Here is a 15,172-nt window from a genome sequence, read left to right as displayed (position 1 = left end):
ACGTATAAAGTCACATGAACAATGAAATGAACAGTATCACTTTCCAGAACTCAGCAAAAAAGGAGAACTCACAAATTTATTCTGTATCTGGCATCTAATGAGCATCTTAACACAGCCCTTAAAGAAAAGCCAAAAGTCATATTCTGTGCTTCCAAACAATTTTTGTTTTCATGACCCAAAGCTGGTGAGGACTCCTTGAATCAACAGGAGGGAGTGGAGGAGTCAGCAAGCACTCCTACTCACTGGAGATTGTGTCTAGTACACTGCAGGGGAGTTCTCTTGGTACCTTCACAGAAGCTAACTATGTCCCAGCCAGCCGAGTCACCCTCTGGCCTTGGCCCAGGAAAGAGCCTCCCAGAAATAACTGCCAAATTCCACAGTCACTTTCAGCTTCTGCAGGCCTATTTGTATGATCAGAGCGCTAAAGAACCAGAGTCACAGCTGGAGAAGCTTCTTTGTGCGTGCCAGTTTTTTCCTCTTTCACTACCATGTTGCTCAATTCTGTTTCCTTCCTCTGAAATCCCTCTGGTTTATCCTAATTTCAAAAGCTCTATTTCCCTGTTCTATACCTATAATAAGACAAGTGCTAAAACATAGTTATTGCTTGGGCCTCACCAATAGAAGACAAGAACAAGCATTAACCAGCTCCTCATGATCATACCCCCAGTGCATCCTCCTAGAAGGGCCTGAGTTTCATGTGAAGGCAATGTGCATAGCTGTTCTGAGAGCACCCCGGCTCAGAATGCAGCCACATCTCTACCACCAGATATGAAGGAGGTAATAACAGGCTCTGTGGGTATAATGGTACCCCAACAGAAGCCGAAGAGAACCTACCTGGGGGAGTATCCCATAGTGTTTGTTTGCCAGCCCATTCCAAAAGAATTTAAGATTGCTTACAAAGATTGGGAACATAAAATAACAAGGAATGAGGAAAATGGGAAGTTGAGGGGCTTGCAATTTCTGGATTGGGATTGAGAAAAGATTAGCTACAACTGAATGACCTCTAACTTCACAGTTCCCCACCTCATTCTGTCTCTTCTTTACCAGTCCTGCATGATTCTAGCTTTCTTGTCAAGGTCACCAAAGACCTCCATATTGCTAAATTTAATGGCCAATTCTGTCTCAGCTTACTTTGAGCCACTAGCAGAATTTCACAAAGCTGATCACTGCCTGCTCCTTGGAATATATTCTTCCTATTATTTTTCCTCTTCACTATCCCCTCCTTCCATTCTGTTTTCTCCTAATCCCTAGCTTCTTAGAATTAGAATGTCCTAGGTCTCAGTTTTTAGCGTTCTGCTCTATCTCCTCAGTACTGCGGAATCTCATCCCTTTTCACATTCAACAGTATGCCACATGCCCACGGCTCCCCAATTTTTATTCACAGCCCAGACTTCTCCCCAGAACCTTAGACTCCTTATGTCCAACCGGCCTACTTGGCTGTCCAACATACATCTCAAACTCCCCAAAAGCATCCAAAGCAGATCTCTTGACACCTCAACCAGATCTGCCTACTCATGGTTTTCCTCCAGTCAATGACAACTACATTCTCCCAGGGTCACCAAAAATTTTACAGTCATCCTTGACTCCTCTCTTTCTCTCATTTCCTACATGCAATCTGTTAGAAAATCCTGTCAGCTCTATCTCCAAAATGTGCTCGGGATCTGATCTCTTCTCACTACCTCCCCTGAGGCCACTCTGGCACAGGCCTGGGTTATTAAAATGGTCTCTGAATTGGATTCTGCTTCCACCTTTGCTCCTTTCAGACTATTCTTAACACAGAAGTCAGTGTTATCCTGTTGAGATGCAAGTCATGCACAACCCCTTGCAATAGCCTACATTGTTCCATATGATTTAGCCCCCAACACTACTCCAGGCCCCTCTCTTCTCATCTACTCCCTATCAGCCACCCTGGTCTCCCTGCTTCTTCTTGAACACACCAGGGTCTCCTTTAGCTTCAGGTCTTTGTATTTGCTGTTCCTCCTGCTTGAAATACCCTACCCCCTCATCTCATCTAAACGTTTGTTCAAAGACCCTCTCAATGAGGCCTTCCCTGATCACTCTACATACAACTTCCCCATCCCCTTTTCCCGCTTTATTTTCCCCATAATACAACCTCTTCTAACATACTTCATAACTTACTGACTTGTTTTGTTTATTGCAATTAGAAGAAAAGCTCCATGAATGTTAAGATTCTTTTCTATTTTACTTTGCTATTTAGAACTGTTCCTGGCATATAGTAAGTGGTTCAGTATGTAAGTGTTGGATAGATGAACAGAGGTATAAATAGATGAGTAAGTGAATGGATGGATGGATGAATTGGTGGATGGAAAGAGTGGATAGCAGGACTTGTGCTTTGGCTGCCAGATTCCTGAATATCCCAGAGGGGGAAATGTCACAAATCAAGCAGAAATCAGCATGTAAGACACAGATCTCCCCACATCTACTCTGCCTATGTAACTGCAATGCTAGATCCTAACATAAAATGAAATGAAATGTCCATTCAATCATTAGAATTAGACTAGGCTTAGCTTTGTCTCAATCAGCCATAGCACACAATAAGCTGGCTGAGAAAACACTCATGAGTACAGGAGTTGAGAATGGTAAGCCAAGACTCCAATGCTAGGGAAGATGGCTAGAGGAGGTGTTGATAACACTAAAGGTACCAGTTTCTACTGAGTTTCTAACGTGTGACAAGTACAACACAAGGCTCTTGGCTAACTTTATCTCATTAACTCCTTGCCACACTGGGAAGAAGGTATTATTACCCCTATTTTACAAATCAGGAAACTGAAGTTCAGAGAGGTGAGCTATTTTCACAATATCCCAAATACACAGTAAAAGTCGGGATTCAAACTAGATCTATATAACTCAAAAGTTCTTATTCTTTACATACTAAAGGTTACTCTTGAAATGATGAACCAACCTTTGAATGTTTCAGATCAATTATCCCTTCCTAGTCCTTCACCATACTTAGTCTCAGTATAGCAAACATCTTAGAATTGGAGCAGAAAGAATAAGAAAGAAGAAGTTAAAACTGAGTCTTTGTTTCTTAATTAATGCTGAAAATTTACCAACAGAATAAAAAAATCAGTATGCTGAAATAGGACAACTTTCAGTCAGTTTTACGCACTTTCACACACCCATGTGCACACCAAAGACAACTAATAGGAAAACACAACAGTTAAACTTACCACACTACCCTCATCCAAATCTCTCATGGGTTGTAAGAACCAAAGATGTGCCGGTTTGTAGCTAACAATCCTGGCAGATGCTGCTTAATACTCAAGAAAGAAAAGCATATTTCACCAGCATCAGCCTTGCAACAGCCCCAGAGAAATCTCTTTTTCTCCTCCCACTCCTGTTTCTCCCTAAGCATTGTATACACTGTCAGTGGCCTCCACCTCCACCCAACTTACAGAAACCTGGCCCATTACACCCTGCAATTAATATCATCAGACTTGTGAGTCTGATTGTCAACCTATTGGGCATGTTCTCACTTACCAGAAGACATGTGTCCTTCACAGTCAGGGAGGCACTACTGACTTACTGTCAAAGTATTTCTCTAAAACCTGCAAGGTATTTACTTTCATTTATTCCCACTGTCACCAAGTCTGCCTCTGGATTAATCATTTCTATAAAATTATTCAACCAGCCAACTTAGGTGTTTGGTGTATAAACACAGCAAATGTAAAAGGTTCCCACAGGGATTAGGCCCACCCATGACTTTGTTTCCCTTACATGAGCCAACCCACCAACTAGCTCACACCCACTCCTACCCAAGGGCATCTATGAAGACTAAGAAAAAAAACAGGAATGAATATTCACAATCATGCTGCTAGTTTGAGCATTTGGACCCACCAACCAATAAGAATATTTCTTGGCTCTTGCTTTAAAAATAAGACCCACTATAGTGCGTGTAGAATGTACCTGTGAAATTCAAGTTGTGCTATCAAGAGCCCGTAAAACAAGGAGATTTAGAAAATACTTCTTTTCAAAGGATGGAAGTAACCACATGTTGCCAACACCTGACTCATCCTTTTAACTCCAGTCTCTAAATTAGTACAGAAATTGTTCCAGAAAAGCAGAAGATCCTAAGACCTCCTATTAAAGGAGATTTAACATTCAATCAATAAAAACAAGAGAATGAGTAACAGTTTCATTAGGTGCTCATCTGGACACATAAACTTGGAAGAAAGTGATGAAACAGGCCTCTGATTTTATTTTCTCAACCTTGTTACACCTGAGTGACCCTAAAAGCTGAGAGAGAGAACCAGCTATATGATTTGTAGGGCCCAGAGCAAAAAGAAAATGTGGAGTCCCTTGTTTATAAATTGTTGAAAATTTCAAGATAGTGACAGCAGAGCATTAATACAAGCATGGGGCCCCTCTAAAACTGGAACCCTGTAAAACTACAGAGGTTGCACATCCACAAAGTGGGCACTGCAGAAAAAGAACTTGTCCTCTGAGTGCTGGAAAGAAACCTGAGAGAAACTGTGGCTGAATTACATGCTCTCAGGCATCATTCCTTCTGGATGGAGTGTTCTAGAAAGCTCAAAGTCCCACGAAGTATTATTCCATTCCGACTGGATTGATCTGGAAAGATAAATCTCGCAGGAGTGGACTCAGTAAGAAATCTGAGTGCTTGCTGGTAGAAAATTTCCTATAATTTTGTTTAGAGAATAGATTACTTTATCAAGTTGGAAGAGTCCTCTTTGGTCATCGGCTTAGTAATGGTTGGATTTCATAAGAACTGATCACAAAAAAATATAAGACGCAACTTTATGGCTAAGGGAGTAAGTCTTCAAGCAAATTTTCAACAAAATTTTTGAGAAGACTGGTTCTGACTGACCATAATCCATCCCTACATCCTAATCATTAGTATGGTCATCGCTAAAATTAAAGTTTTCTAAAACTTCTGACTGAAAGCTTCCTTTCTAGATGAAAAAGTGACGTTGGTACCTCTCACTTAAAAGACAAACTGACTTCCAGTTTTCCCAAAGACTGAGCTTTTAGTCCCTATCCTCCAAAGAAAGTAAGATCTCTACATGATAGTAATAATATCCTGTTGTCATCTTAAGTAGGAGCTTTCCTACTTTTTTTTCTCTTTCTGCTTCTTAGCTAGTCTTAAGTTCACTTTTCTTCTTGCTTTTTTTAGTCAATATGGACTCAGAACTGCCCTTAATGAATTCCTTCTCAAATCATACCCACAGGAAAAGGACAAAAAGACAAACTTTTATTTGGGGATAGTGGAGGAGAGGATATTTCTAAACATCATTTGTTAACTGAAATATGGAAAAGTGAAGTGATGATGTGCCAAACAATGAGGAAAGAAGATACCCTTTGAGCTCACAGCCTTTCCTGAAAATTTACTTTTTCAGGCCTTAACAAGTTCCTCATTAACAACAGTCCATTTCCAAATCTGGAAATATGCTTTATGATTCAGCACAAGCAGTAATTGATAATGTACCAAAAGGAAAATTCAGAAGCGTTAAGTGGGCTCAGTAAGAGTCAAAGCTGTTTTTCATAAAATGTAGGACTGTGCTCTCTGAAGGTAGTAGTGGATGCTTTTTCAGTGATAGCCCCAAACTTTTTAAAAATTATTTTTATTTGAATGTAGTTAACACACAATGCTATATCAGCTTCAGGTGTACAACACAGTTTATACATTATGCTATGTTCACCACAAGTGTAGCCACCATACAATACTATCAATACACCACCTTACAATACTATCACAGTACCATTGATTATATTCCCAATACTGCGCCTTTTAGTCCCATGATTTATTCTTTCCATAACTGGAACCCTGTATCACACTCCCTTTCACTCATTTTGCCCACTCCCTCACCCCCCCCCAATAGGGAACCATCAGTTTGTTCTCTGTATTTACAGGTCTGACTATGCTTTTTGTGTGTTTATTCTCTTCTGAAAAACTCAACTCCCATCCAAGAAACAAACAGAATGTCACACCTATCAGGGTGCAGAACCAGTTTCATCCACTCACCCCACCCTCCCTTACTCATTACCACCATGAAACATAAATAATTTAACATAATGCCAAAAGCAAAACCAACAACACTTAACACAATAAGACAACAATTAGATATTATCAAGCTTTTTACACATTTATCTCCAGGAACCAAAGTCTTCGTCCTGAATTGCATCTTCCTGGCAGACTAGTGGCCTCTGATATGCATGGGAGTACAGAAGGTGCTGTAGAGTCCTGAGCTCATCAGATAGAGGCAGAAGGCTCTCACCCATGATCTCTTCAACTTTTCTGAGTCTCTCTCTTTCTCAATGGAAAAAATGAGAGGAACAGAATCTCCTTCAAACAATGCTGATTTGGTGGAAATTAAAGTGGAAAATGGACTTCACCTATCATCTAGTGTGGCTGTTCTTCCTGCTGTTATTATTGTTAAGTAATGCAAATGAATCATTTCTGCTATAAGAACCATCACAGTGACATGGGAATACTGACCATAATCCATCCCTACATCCTAATCATTAGTATGGTCATCGCTAAAATTAAAGTTTTCTAAAACTTCTGACTGAAAGCTTCCTTTCTAGATGAAAAAGTGACGTTGGTACCTCTCACTTAAAAGACAAACTGACTTCCAGTTTTCCCAAAGACTGAGCTTTTAGTCCCTATCCTCCAAAGAAAGTAAGATCTCTACATGATAGTAATAATATCCTGTTGTCATCTTAAGTAGGAGCTTTCCCAGTAAATGATCTGGGCTACAACAAATGGAAAAACAGAGTTTCCCAGCATCTGAGATATGTGTAAGTTGTATGAAGCAACAATATATCTGCATAGACAAAGTGGGAAGGAATGATAAGGAGCTCAGCACCAGCCAAACTGAAGAAAACTCATTTTATTCTATAAACTTGTCAAGTCACTAAGTTGTACACCTGAAACTAATGTAACATTTCATGTCAACTACGCTCAATTTTTTTTTGTTCACCATTTCTTTGTCTTTTTTTTAACTTTATTTTATTTTTTCAGTGTTCCAAGATTCATTGTTTATGCATCACACTCAGTGCTCCATGCAATACAAGTCCAAATTTTTTAAAAAAGGAAAATTTGTTTGTTCTAGCAGCAAAGAATCTATGCAGAAATATCCAGATGGGGTGTCGGACTGGACTTCAAGGAAGCAGTGGAGCAGAGAAACAGAGAAAATGTCCAATTCTCAGAGGGAGAAGAGACAGCCCAGGCTCAAAGCCCAGACCTAAGGTATGAACCTCTAGAGTTTTAAGCCCATGCCTGACTCCAGGGCATCCTTCTCTGACCCAGCCTCCTATCTCTAGTAATGAAATCAAGCCCTGCCCTTTCAACTTCAGTCATAGTTTCAACTGGACTTTGTGAATTCATTCCCCATGTGCCTCTGTTGGGTTTCAAAGGCTTCTGGTTCTAGATTCTGGCTTAGTCAAACCCCTTAGACCTATCAGCAGATCTTGGCAGCCCTGTTTTGGCACTTGCTTCTCTCCATGAGGCCTTCAATTCTGAGTCATCCATTAGCCTCAACAAATTAGCTTCATCTCATCCCCCACCCATTATCCTCTACTCCTTGCTCCAGCCCTTAGGATGCATGATGCATTTGGCCAGTATAACTCTTAGCTGAGTTCACCTCACCATAATCCAATGTGGAGGCTGGTGTTATCAAGCACAGAAAAAGAATCTTAAAAAACAATAATAGTCATTGAAGAAGAACTTTTATCTCAGAAGCCAAGGTAAAATCAATACAGACCACGGTTTGGCAAACTCTGGCTTATTACATACAAAATGTTACCATAGTGAAGACCTCAAATGTTTGACTTTTTAATAGTACAAATATGTGCTTGTAAGTACACCTCCAGGACAGTCAGGGAGAGTGTATTTATTCCCATTTTAGACACAACTGCTTCACTATTTTAGGGTGCCAGACATTGTGAATTTTACTTTGTTTGGCACTGAGCATTTTTTTATTCCTATAAGAATTACCTTTTTTATCCTACAATTCCACTTCTAGGTTTATACCCAAAAGAACTGAAAGCAGGAATTCCAACAGATAACTGTACACCGATGTTCGGAGCAGCACTATTTATAATAATTAAAAGATGCCATATTGGTTAAGGTTCTTCAAAGAAATAGAATCAATAGGATATCTGTCTATATCTGCACAACTACATGTCTATGTCTACTCTCTATATATAGCTAAATCTATAGCTATATGATATAGAGAGAGGGACTTATTTTAGGAATTGGCTAACATGATTATGGAGGCTGGCAAGTCTAAAATCTTCAGGATAAGCCAGCAGGCTAGAAACTCAAGGAAGAGATGATGTTGCCATTTAAGTCCAAAGGCTGTGTGCTGACAAAACTCTCTGTTGTCAAAAGGAGGGAAGTCTTTTTCTATAAGGGCCTTCAATTGATTAGACTAGCCCCATCCACATAATGGAGACCTATCTACTTTACTCAAGTCTACTAATCTAAATGTTAATCTCATCTAAAAAATACCTTCTCAGAAACATCTAGAATAAGCTTTGCTTTATTTGGTTAGTGTGGCCTAACCAAGCTGATGCAAAAAATTAGCCATCACAGATGGAAACAACTCAAATGTCTTTCAACCAATGAATGGATAAACAAAATGTGATATACACATATAATGGAAAATTATTCAACCTTAAAAATACCTTCTATAATGTGGATGAACCTTGAAGACATTATGCTAAGTGAAATAGGACAAACATTGTATAATTCCATTTATATGAGGTACATAGGGTAATCAAATTCCTAAAGACAGTATAATGGTGGTTGCCAGTCAGAGAAGGTAACAGGCATTGTTTAATGACTATGGAGTTTCATTTTGGTAAGAAAGTTCTGGAGATAGATGTGATTCTGCACAACAATGTGAATGTATTTAATGCCATTGAACTACACATTTAAAAATGGTTAAAATGGCCAATTTTATGTTTTTTACCACAATAAACAATAAATTGCTTATATGCTTAGGCTTTATTATGAGCCAGATACTATGCTAAATTCTTTATATGGATTTTTCTCATTTAATGTCTATTGTTATCTCCCACTTTATAATAATAAATGCAACATAATAAATCCTCCTAGAGAAAGTGACTTATTCAAGGTACACTAGTAAGAAGCAGATCTGGGATTGAAACCCTCACAGTCTGACTCCAAAGTCTATGTGCTCAGTCAGAGTGCTATACTGAAAAGACTGTCTCCATTAACATAATGAAGTAAAAAGCAAATTAAAATATTTTTCAAATACTAGTTTAGAGTTGATCCAAGGCTTAAAGAATATAAAGACTTAAAAAATGAAGTATCAAAAAGGTGTCAAATCCAGGCTAGGTATAATGGGATACCTAAAATAATCCTGCATCAATCTTCATCATGAGAAGTTCTTATCCCAAAACCACAGCATCTCCAGGAATAAGAGAATAAACTTTGATGCCCAAAAAATAGAAGTAGAATATTTACCTGACACCTGCCCCATTTTTCCACAAGCCTTAAAACATTTCAGATTCTTTATTTTTTTTTTTAATAAATATGTTGTGGTTCTAAACCACAATATTTTCAATGATGAAAAACAGAGCTTTTCCACCATTTTCATGAATAAAATAAGGTTATCCATTCCTGGTATTTTTAAAAGATTTTATTTATCTATTTGACAGAGAGAGAGAGACAGTGAGTGAGGGAACACAAGCAGGGGGGATGGGATAGGAAGAAGCAGGCTTCCCCCTGAGCAGGGAGCCCGATGTGAGGCTCAATCCCAGGACTCCGGGATCATGACCTGAGCCAAAGACAGACACTTAACAATTCAGCCACCCAAGTGCCCCACTCTTGGTACTTCAATTCAACATAGTACCAGAAGCCCCAGCAATCAGACAAGAAAAAGAAATAAAAGGCACCCAAATTGGTAAGGAAGAAGTAAAACTTTCACTTTTTATAGACGACATGATACCCTATATAGAAAACCCTAAAGACTCCACCAAAAAACTACTAGAATTTATAAAGAAATTCAGTAAAATTGCAGGATACAAAATTAATATACAGAAACCTGTTGCGTTTCTATATACTAATAATGAAGCAGCAGAAAGAGAAATTAAGAAATTAATTAAGAAAACAACTCTAATTATAATTGCATTAAAAAGAATAAAATACCCAGGAGTAAACTTAACCAAAGAGGTGAAACATCTGTACTGCAAAATATCAAATACTGATGAAAGAAACTGAAGAAGACACAAACAAGTGGGAAACTATTCCATGCTCATGGATTGGAGGAACCAATATTGTTACAAATACTATGTCATTTCACTCATATGTAGAATTTAAGAAACAAAACAAATGAACAAAATATAAGGAGTCAAACAAAAGAATAGACTCTTAAATACAGAAAACAAATTGGTGGTTGCCTGAATGGACATGGATGGGGGAGGGGTGAGGTAGATAAAGAAGACTAAGAGCACACTTACTGTGATTAGCACTGACTAATGTATAGAATTGTTGAATTATTTTACACCTGAAATTAACATAACACTGTATGTGAATTATATTTCAACTAAAAGAATTGTGGTCCCATTTTTATTTTCAAATGGTCCCATTTTATTAGATCTATACCTGTGAGTAGACCCTTACAGAAGGACTGAAAGGATATAGACCAAACCAGTAACAAAGCACCCTCTGAGGAGAGTAGTAAAAAGAGAAGAAACCAAGTAAATAAAGGGGAAACCATTGCTTCTGACTCTTAAACACTTTGTTTTCAAAAAGGATAATCATTTGGCTGATATTTACTGAGTATCTACCATACGTCTGGGTATTAAGGTGGGTTTTGTTCAAACAAGATGAAAAGACAGAGTGCTGGCCTGCAATGTGCCCCATCTAATGAATGAGCAAAATGTCTTCTGTCTCCAAACACAGTATATCCCATAAACATGATTCATGTTGATATTCTGGACCCTCCAGGGAAATTTTACCAGCTCAATTCTTCAAATGTTCCCTTCCCTTCCCATGATCCTACTCCCATGGACTTCTTGACTATCATCATAACAAGCAAGAGTAGAGTGTAGCCTAGTAGTTAAGGCTTGGGCTCTAGAGTTGGCTCTAGACTGGCTGTGTACTTGCCATTTGTTCACTGTGTGACCTTGGGCAAGTCTCTTAAGATGCCTGTGCCTCTGTCTCCTCAGTCAACAGGTAAGAGGATTACATGAGCTAAAGTACATTAAGGCCTCAGAATAAAATTTGCCATGTACTAAGTGGCCAAGAAATGTTAGCCACGGATGTCTTAAAGAGCCATCTGCAAACAACAGACTGTCCCAGAAATGAGGAGAGAAGAAAAAAAGATCATCCAAGAGAGCTAGAACCTTAGAGATAATTTTACAAATGACAGCACAAAGAAGGGCATAATGGCTCCATGTCTTGCCCGAGGTCACACATGTGGTCAGCAGCAGCGCCAGGGCCAGAACTCAGGTTCTCTCTGCCCCAGCACAATGCCCTCAAGGAAGAGAAAGCAGGAGAGTGCCAGCCTGATGCATGTAGGTTTACCTGACAGGTCTTACCTACTTCCATAACTGTGAACTACAAAGTTACAAGTATTAATGCATGAAGAGATGATTCTCTCAGCAGGGGGAGAAAGAGCTGCTCTGCAGACACAGTGTCTATGGGAGAACAGGAGAGATGGAACAATCACATCCATACCAAAGACTTTAGGGCAAGGCCTATCTCTAAAAAGTGTCAGGAATAATAGCCCGGAATAGCAGACTACATCAACAGAGCTTCCAGACAAACACCACGGAGTCTAAAAGGAACGGCCCAGGCTCATTGCTCAGTCCTAACCACACAGCCTGCCGGCCCTGAAGAGAGGTCACAGAAGTAGTGGAGTGGACAAGGAGCACATGCTGGGCAAGAGGTGGAGACAGGACCCCAGAAAGAGATTGTTCCAGAAACACTTCCACCATATAACTGCTGCCATTTCAGCTTACCATCCCCCACCCTTCTACATCCCAAGCCTCCCCTTCTGCACCAGCCTCTCCATACTGTCCTCTCCTGCTTCTCCCACCTGTCCAACCCTTCCATCCATGCACCTTTCACAGATTATCTTGCATCACAACCCATTGTCCCCAAGGATAGACCCATATTTTCCAGCCTTGGTGCTTTGTCCATGTTTCCCCTTTCTCCTAGAATGCCTGCCACCTGCTGTTCCATGAACCCTTTACTTTCAACCAAACCTGTTTGGCAAAATCCCTTCCCAGAAAACCAATCTTCTATGAATCCACCCTACAACAAGAAGTCCTCTTTCCATTCTTTGCACTCCCAGAATCTTCTAGCTCTCTCTCTGGCACCTGATAAATTCTACTCTCCTCTCAAGACTCTCTCTCCTTTACAGCCTTATATAGTGCATTATTAATAAGAAGTCAGCACTCAGTAAATGCTAGTTGCTAATCTGGGGGGTCAGAATGGTAGCTGAGAACCTGACATGAAGCTGAGGAAGCGGAGAAGGAAGGAAAGGAGAGTACAACAGAAAAGACTTACAATGTGTCAGAACTATTGTTTAACCTATGTTAACGCCCTTAGTCCTTGAGACAACCCATGAGGTAGGTAGATAATAATATCTCCACATTACAGAGGAGGAAACTGAGGCACAGATGGTCTGAGTAACTTACCCAAGGTTCAAACAGTGGGGTTGTGAGTTGAACCAAGCCAACAGGCTCTTTCTATTGTTTCTCTGCAACTCTGTTCCTTCTAACCCTGCATCCCTGAAAACCACTTCAACTGTTCCATCCACTGTTTGAACCACCGTTCTGACTCAAAAACACTGCAACTTGGCAATTATGGCACTAAATCTCCACCCATTGCTTCTGAACCAGAAATTACACATCAGTTTTGGTTAGATCTGCCATGACAATAAATAATATATGACAATGTCTCAAATCCAAAACATTGTTTAAACAAATTATAGATATTTTGAATGGAATGAACCTCAGGCCATTCACCTAGCTCAACATTTGCCATCATTTCCTTTTCTAAATTCTGAAATATGTGTCACAATTATCTGCAAGTATACACATCTAATTATCACTCTAAATATTACTTTGATAGAATTAAGGGATTAACATACAATTTTAAGTTATCGACACACACAATTGTCTGTCACATATTTAATGAGCTTTTGACCAATAGTAAAGGATTTTGGCCCCCTACTATGGATAAGAGAACCTAGAAAAGATGTATTTCGTTACAACCACATTCACATGTATGTGAAACAGCAGTTACCTATAGAATTCAGAATGTAAGTTAATATTAAACATCTTATTAACAGAAGCAAAAGTTTTGTTAATTCAGAATAAGTCTGGTAACTTTCTCAATCTTGTATCCAAACAGGGAAGGTGGGGGTGGATAAAGATTTCAGCTTTACAAATATATATTCTTTTCCCACAGAAAGAAATAGGAAAATAAATTTTTCAGTAGATTCCACTTTGAGATTTGGAGAGGCTTACAACGGGATGCCAGTTAAATTTCTGTTCCCAGGAAATTTTTGAAAATAACACACACGTAACCAAAAAAATGAAATTAAATTGTTAGCAAAGCAGAAGGAAAGGAAGCCGGGGGTATGTGCAGTTTGTGGCAGCAAGCGATCTTCTCATCTCCCTGATGAAGAGTAGATAATGAGAACAGCAAAAAGACGCAGGAGAGAGAGATCACAGCGGGAGAAATAAGATATCCAGCACGTCTCCAGAACTTACCCAACTTAGTCTGTTTACTCAACACTACTTTTCTCACTTTGCCTGTTTTAAATCAGACCGCGGCTGGGCTTTTGTTGTTGCTGTTTCTGTTCTTTTGATCCCAGAGCCCCATGAAAATTAAACTGTGTGCTGGATGGGATCTGGCCCCGTCTCAGCGGAGGAGAAAAGTTTAAGCTTGGATCCTCGGTTGCTTCTTTGGGAATAGGAATAATAATAAGTGGCTAGCAGGAGAGAACGTGGGGGACGTGCCCAGCTGACGTCGGGCCCGCGAGGGGGCCGCACAGTTCCCCAGCGCAGCTGTCCAGATGTGCTTCATCTGGTTCCCCCGCGGGGCACGAACCTCGGCGGGCCGACTACCCGAAGCTCCAGCTCATTGGTGGCCGCGACTCCTCGATGGCCTCCTATTGGTCAGCCAGCCCGCCACTCTCGAGTGTTTCGGCCCGCCCCCGCCCGGCGGGCTAGTTCGCTCCATCCTCGAAAAGAACCTGGAAGTGCAGCGCGGGCGCTGATGTGGCACTCAGTAGCGGCAGCGGGCCCGGGAGGGGCCCGGGATCGAGGCGGGCTCCTGCGCACCCCGACTTTACCCCTGCCCTGGCCCCCGTTATACCCATGCTTTTAGGCCGTTATAACGGCTGGTTTGTTTAAACATGACGATTGCAGTCTGTTCTTGGGATGAAATTAAGGCACGCCAGAGTTGGCTTGAAGCCCCTGCATTTCCGAGTGGAAGGGACTGGGGCCCCGGGATGCCCACGCCCCCAAAAGGCGTTCAGGCCACGCCTGAGGACTTCACTCTTGCCGCTTTCTCTGGAGAGCCAATAATAAAATTCAAGAGACTGTTTCTTGGGGACAGTATTCTTTTGTTGGGGAAAAAATTTTTAATGAATCCTTCAATGAAGTCATTATTAGCCGGGAAGGTGGCTGTTTCCGCGGGGAAGCCCAGTGGTGGTTACAGGAGTGCTTTGGAAGACTTGGTTGGCTTGGAGTTTTTTGATGGGTGTTGGTAGTTGTGGAAAAATGGGAAATATTGCTTTATCTGTGAGAATTAAGATAGAACTGCACAAAAGGATACTTTGATCATGGGGAAATCATTGGTTGATTAGCTGGGGTGGAGAGGGGTGGTCTGCAAATCAATTGCAATTATAATGTAAGGACATGATAGAGATGTGACCTCTCTAAGTCATTAAGATGCCAAGAGCATCATTCATTTGGGCCACACACCATGAAATGTCCCAAGCCTTGTACTAAACTGCTTTACTCACATTATCATATATAATTCTTACTACCATCTTATCAAGTCAATGCTATAATTATCTCCATTTTCAGATGAGACTACCAAGATGCAGAGAAGCCTATTCTAGCATGCTACCAAGGTCTCCAAATTATGTTTGTGGTACTGCATCATGGGGAATTACCATTATGATCTTACCTGCCATTT

At 40.4% G+C, this 15,172-nt stretch overlaps 1 protein-coding gene across 1 annotated transcript in view; it reads right to left on the bottom strand.

Annotated features, from left to right (window-relative positions):
• Positions 1 to 14,076, bottom strand: part of TMEM45A (transmembrane protein 45A) — a 63,083-nt gene extending 49,007 nt beyond the window's left edge. The window contains exon 1 of the mRNA XM_032852045.1: positions 13,738 to 14,076. The gene's annotated coding sequence lies outside the window, so the exon portion shown is untranslated. The remainder of the gene's footprint in view (positions 1 to 13,737) is intronic.
• Between the last annotated feature and the right edge of the window lie 1,096 nt (positions 14,077 to 15,172).

This window comes from Lontra canadensis, unplaced genomic scaffold (assembly GCF_010015895.1).
Source record: "Lontra canadensis isolate GAN:19392208 unplaced genomic scaffold, GSC_riverotter_1.0 scaffold6, whole genome shotgun sequence".
NCBI classification, from domain to species: Eukaryota; Metazoa; Chordata; class Mammalia; order Carnivora; family Mustelidae; genus Lontra; species Lontra canadensis.
The sequence above is the reverse complement of the archived record's forward strand: the minus strand, read 5'-3'. Positions and strand labels throughout refer to the sequence as shown.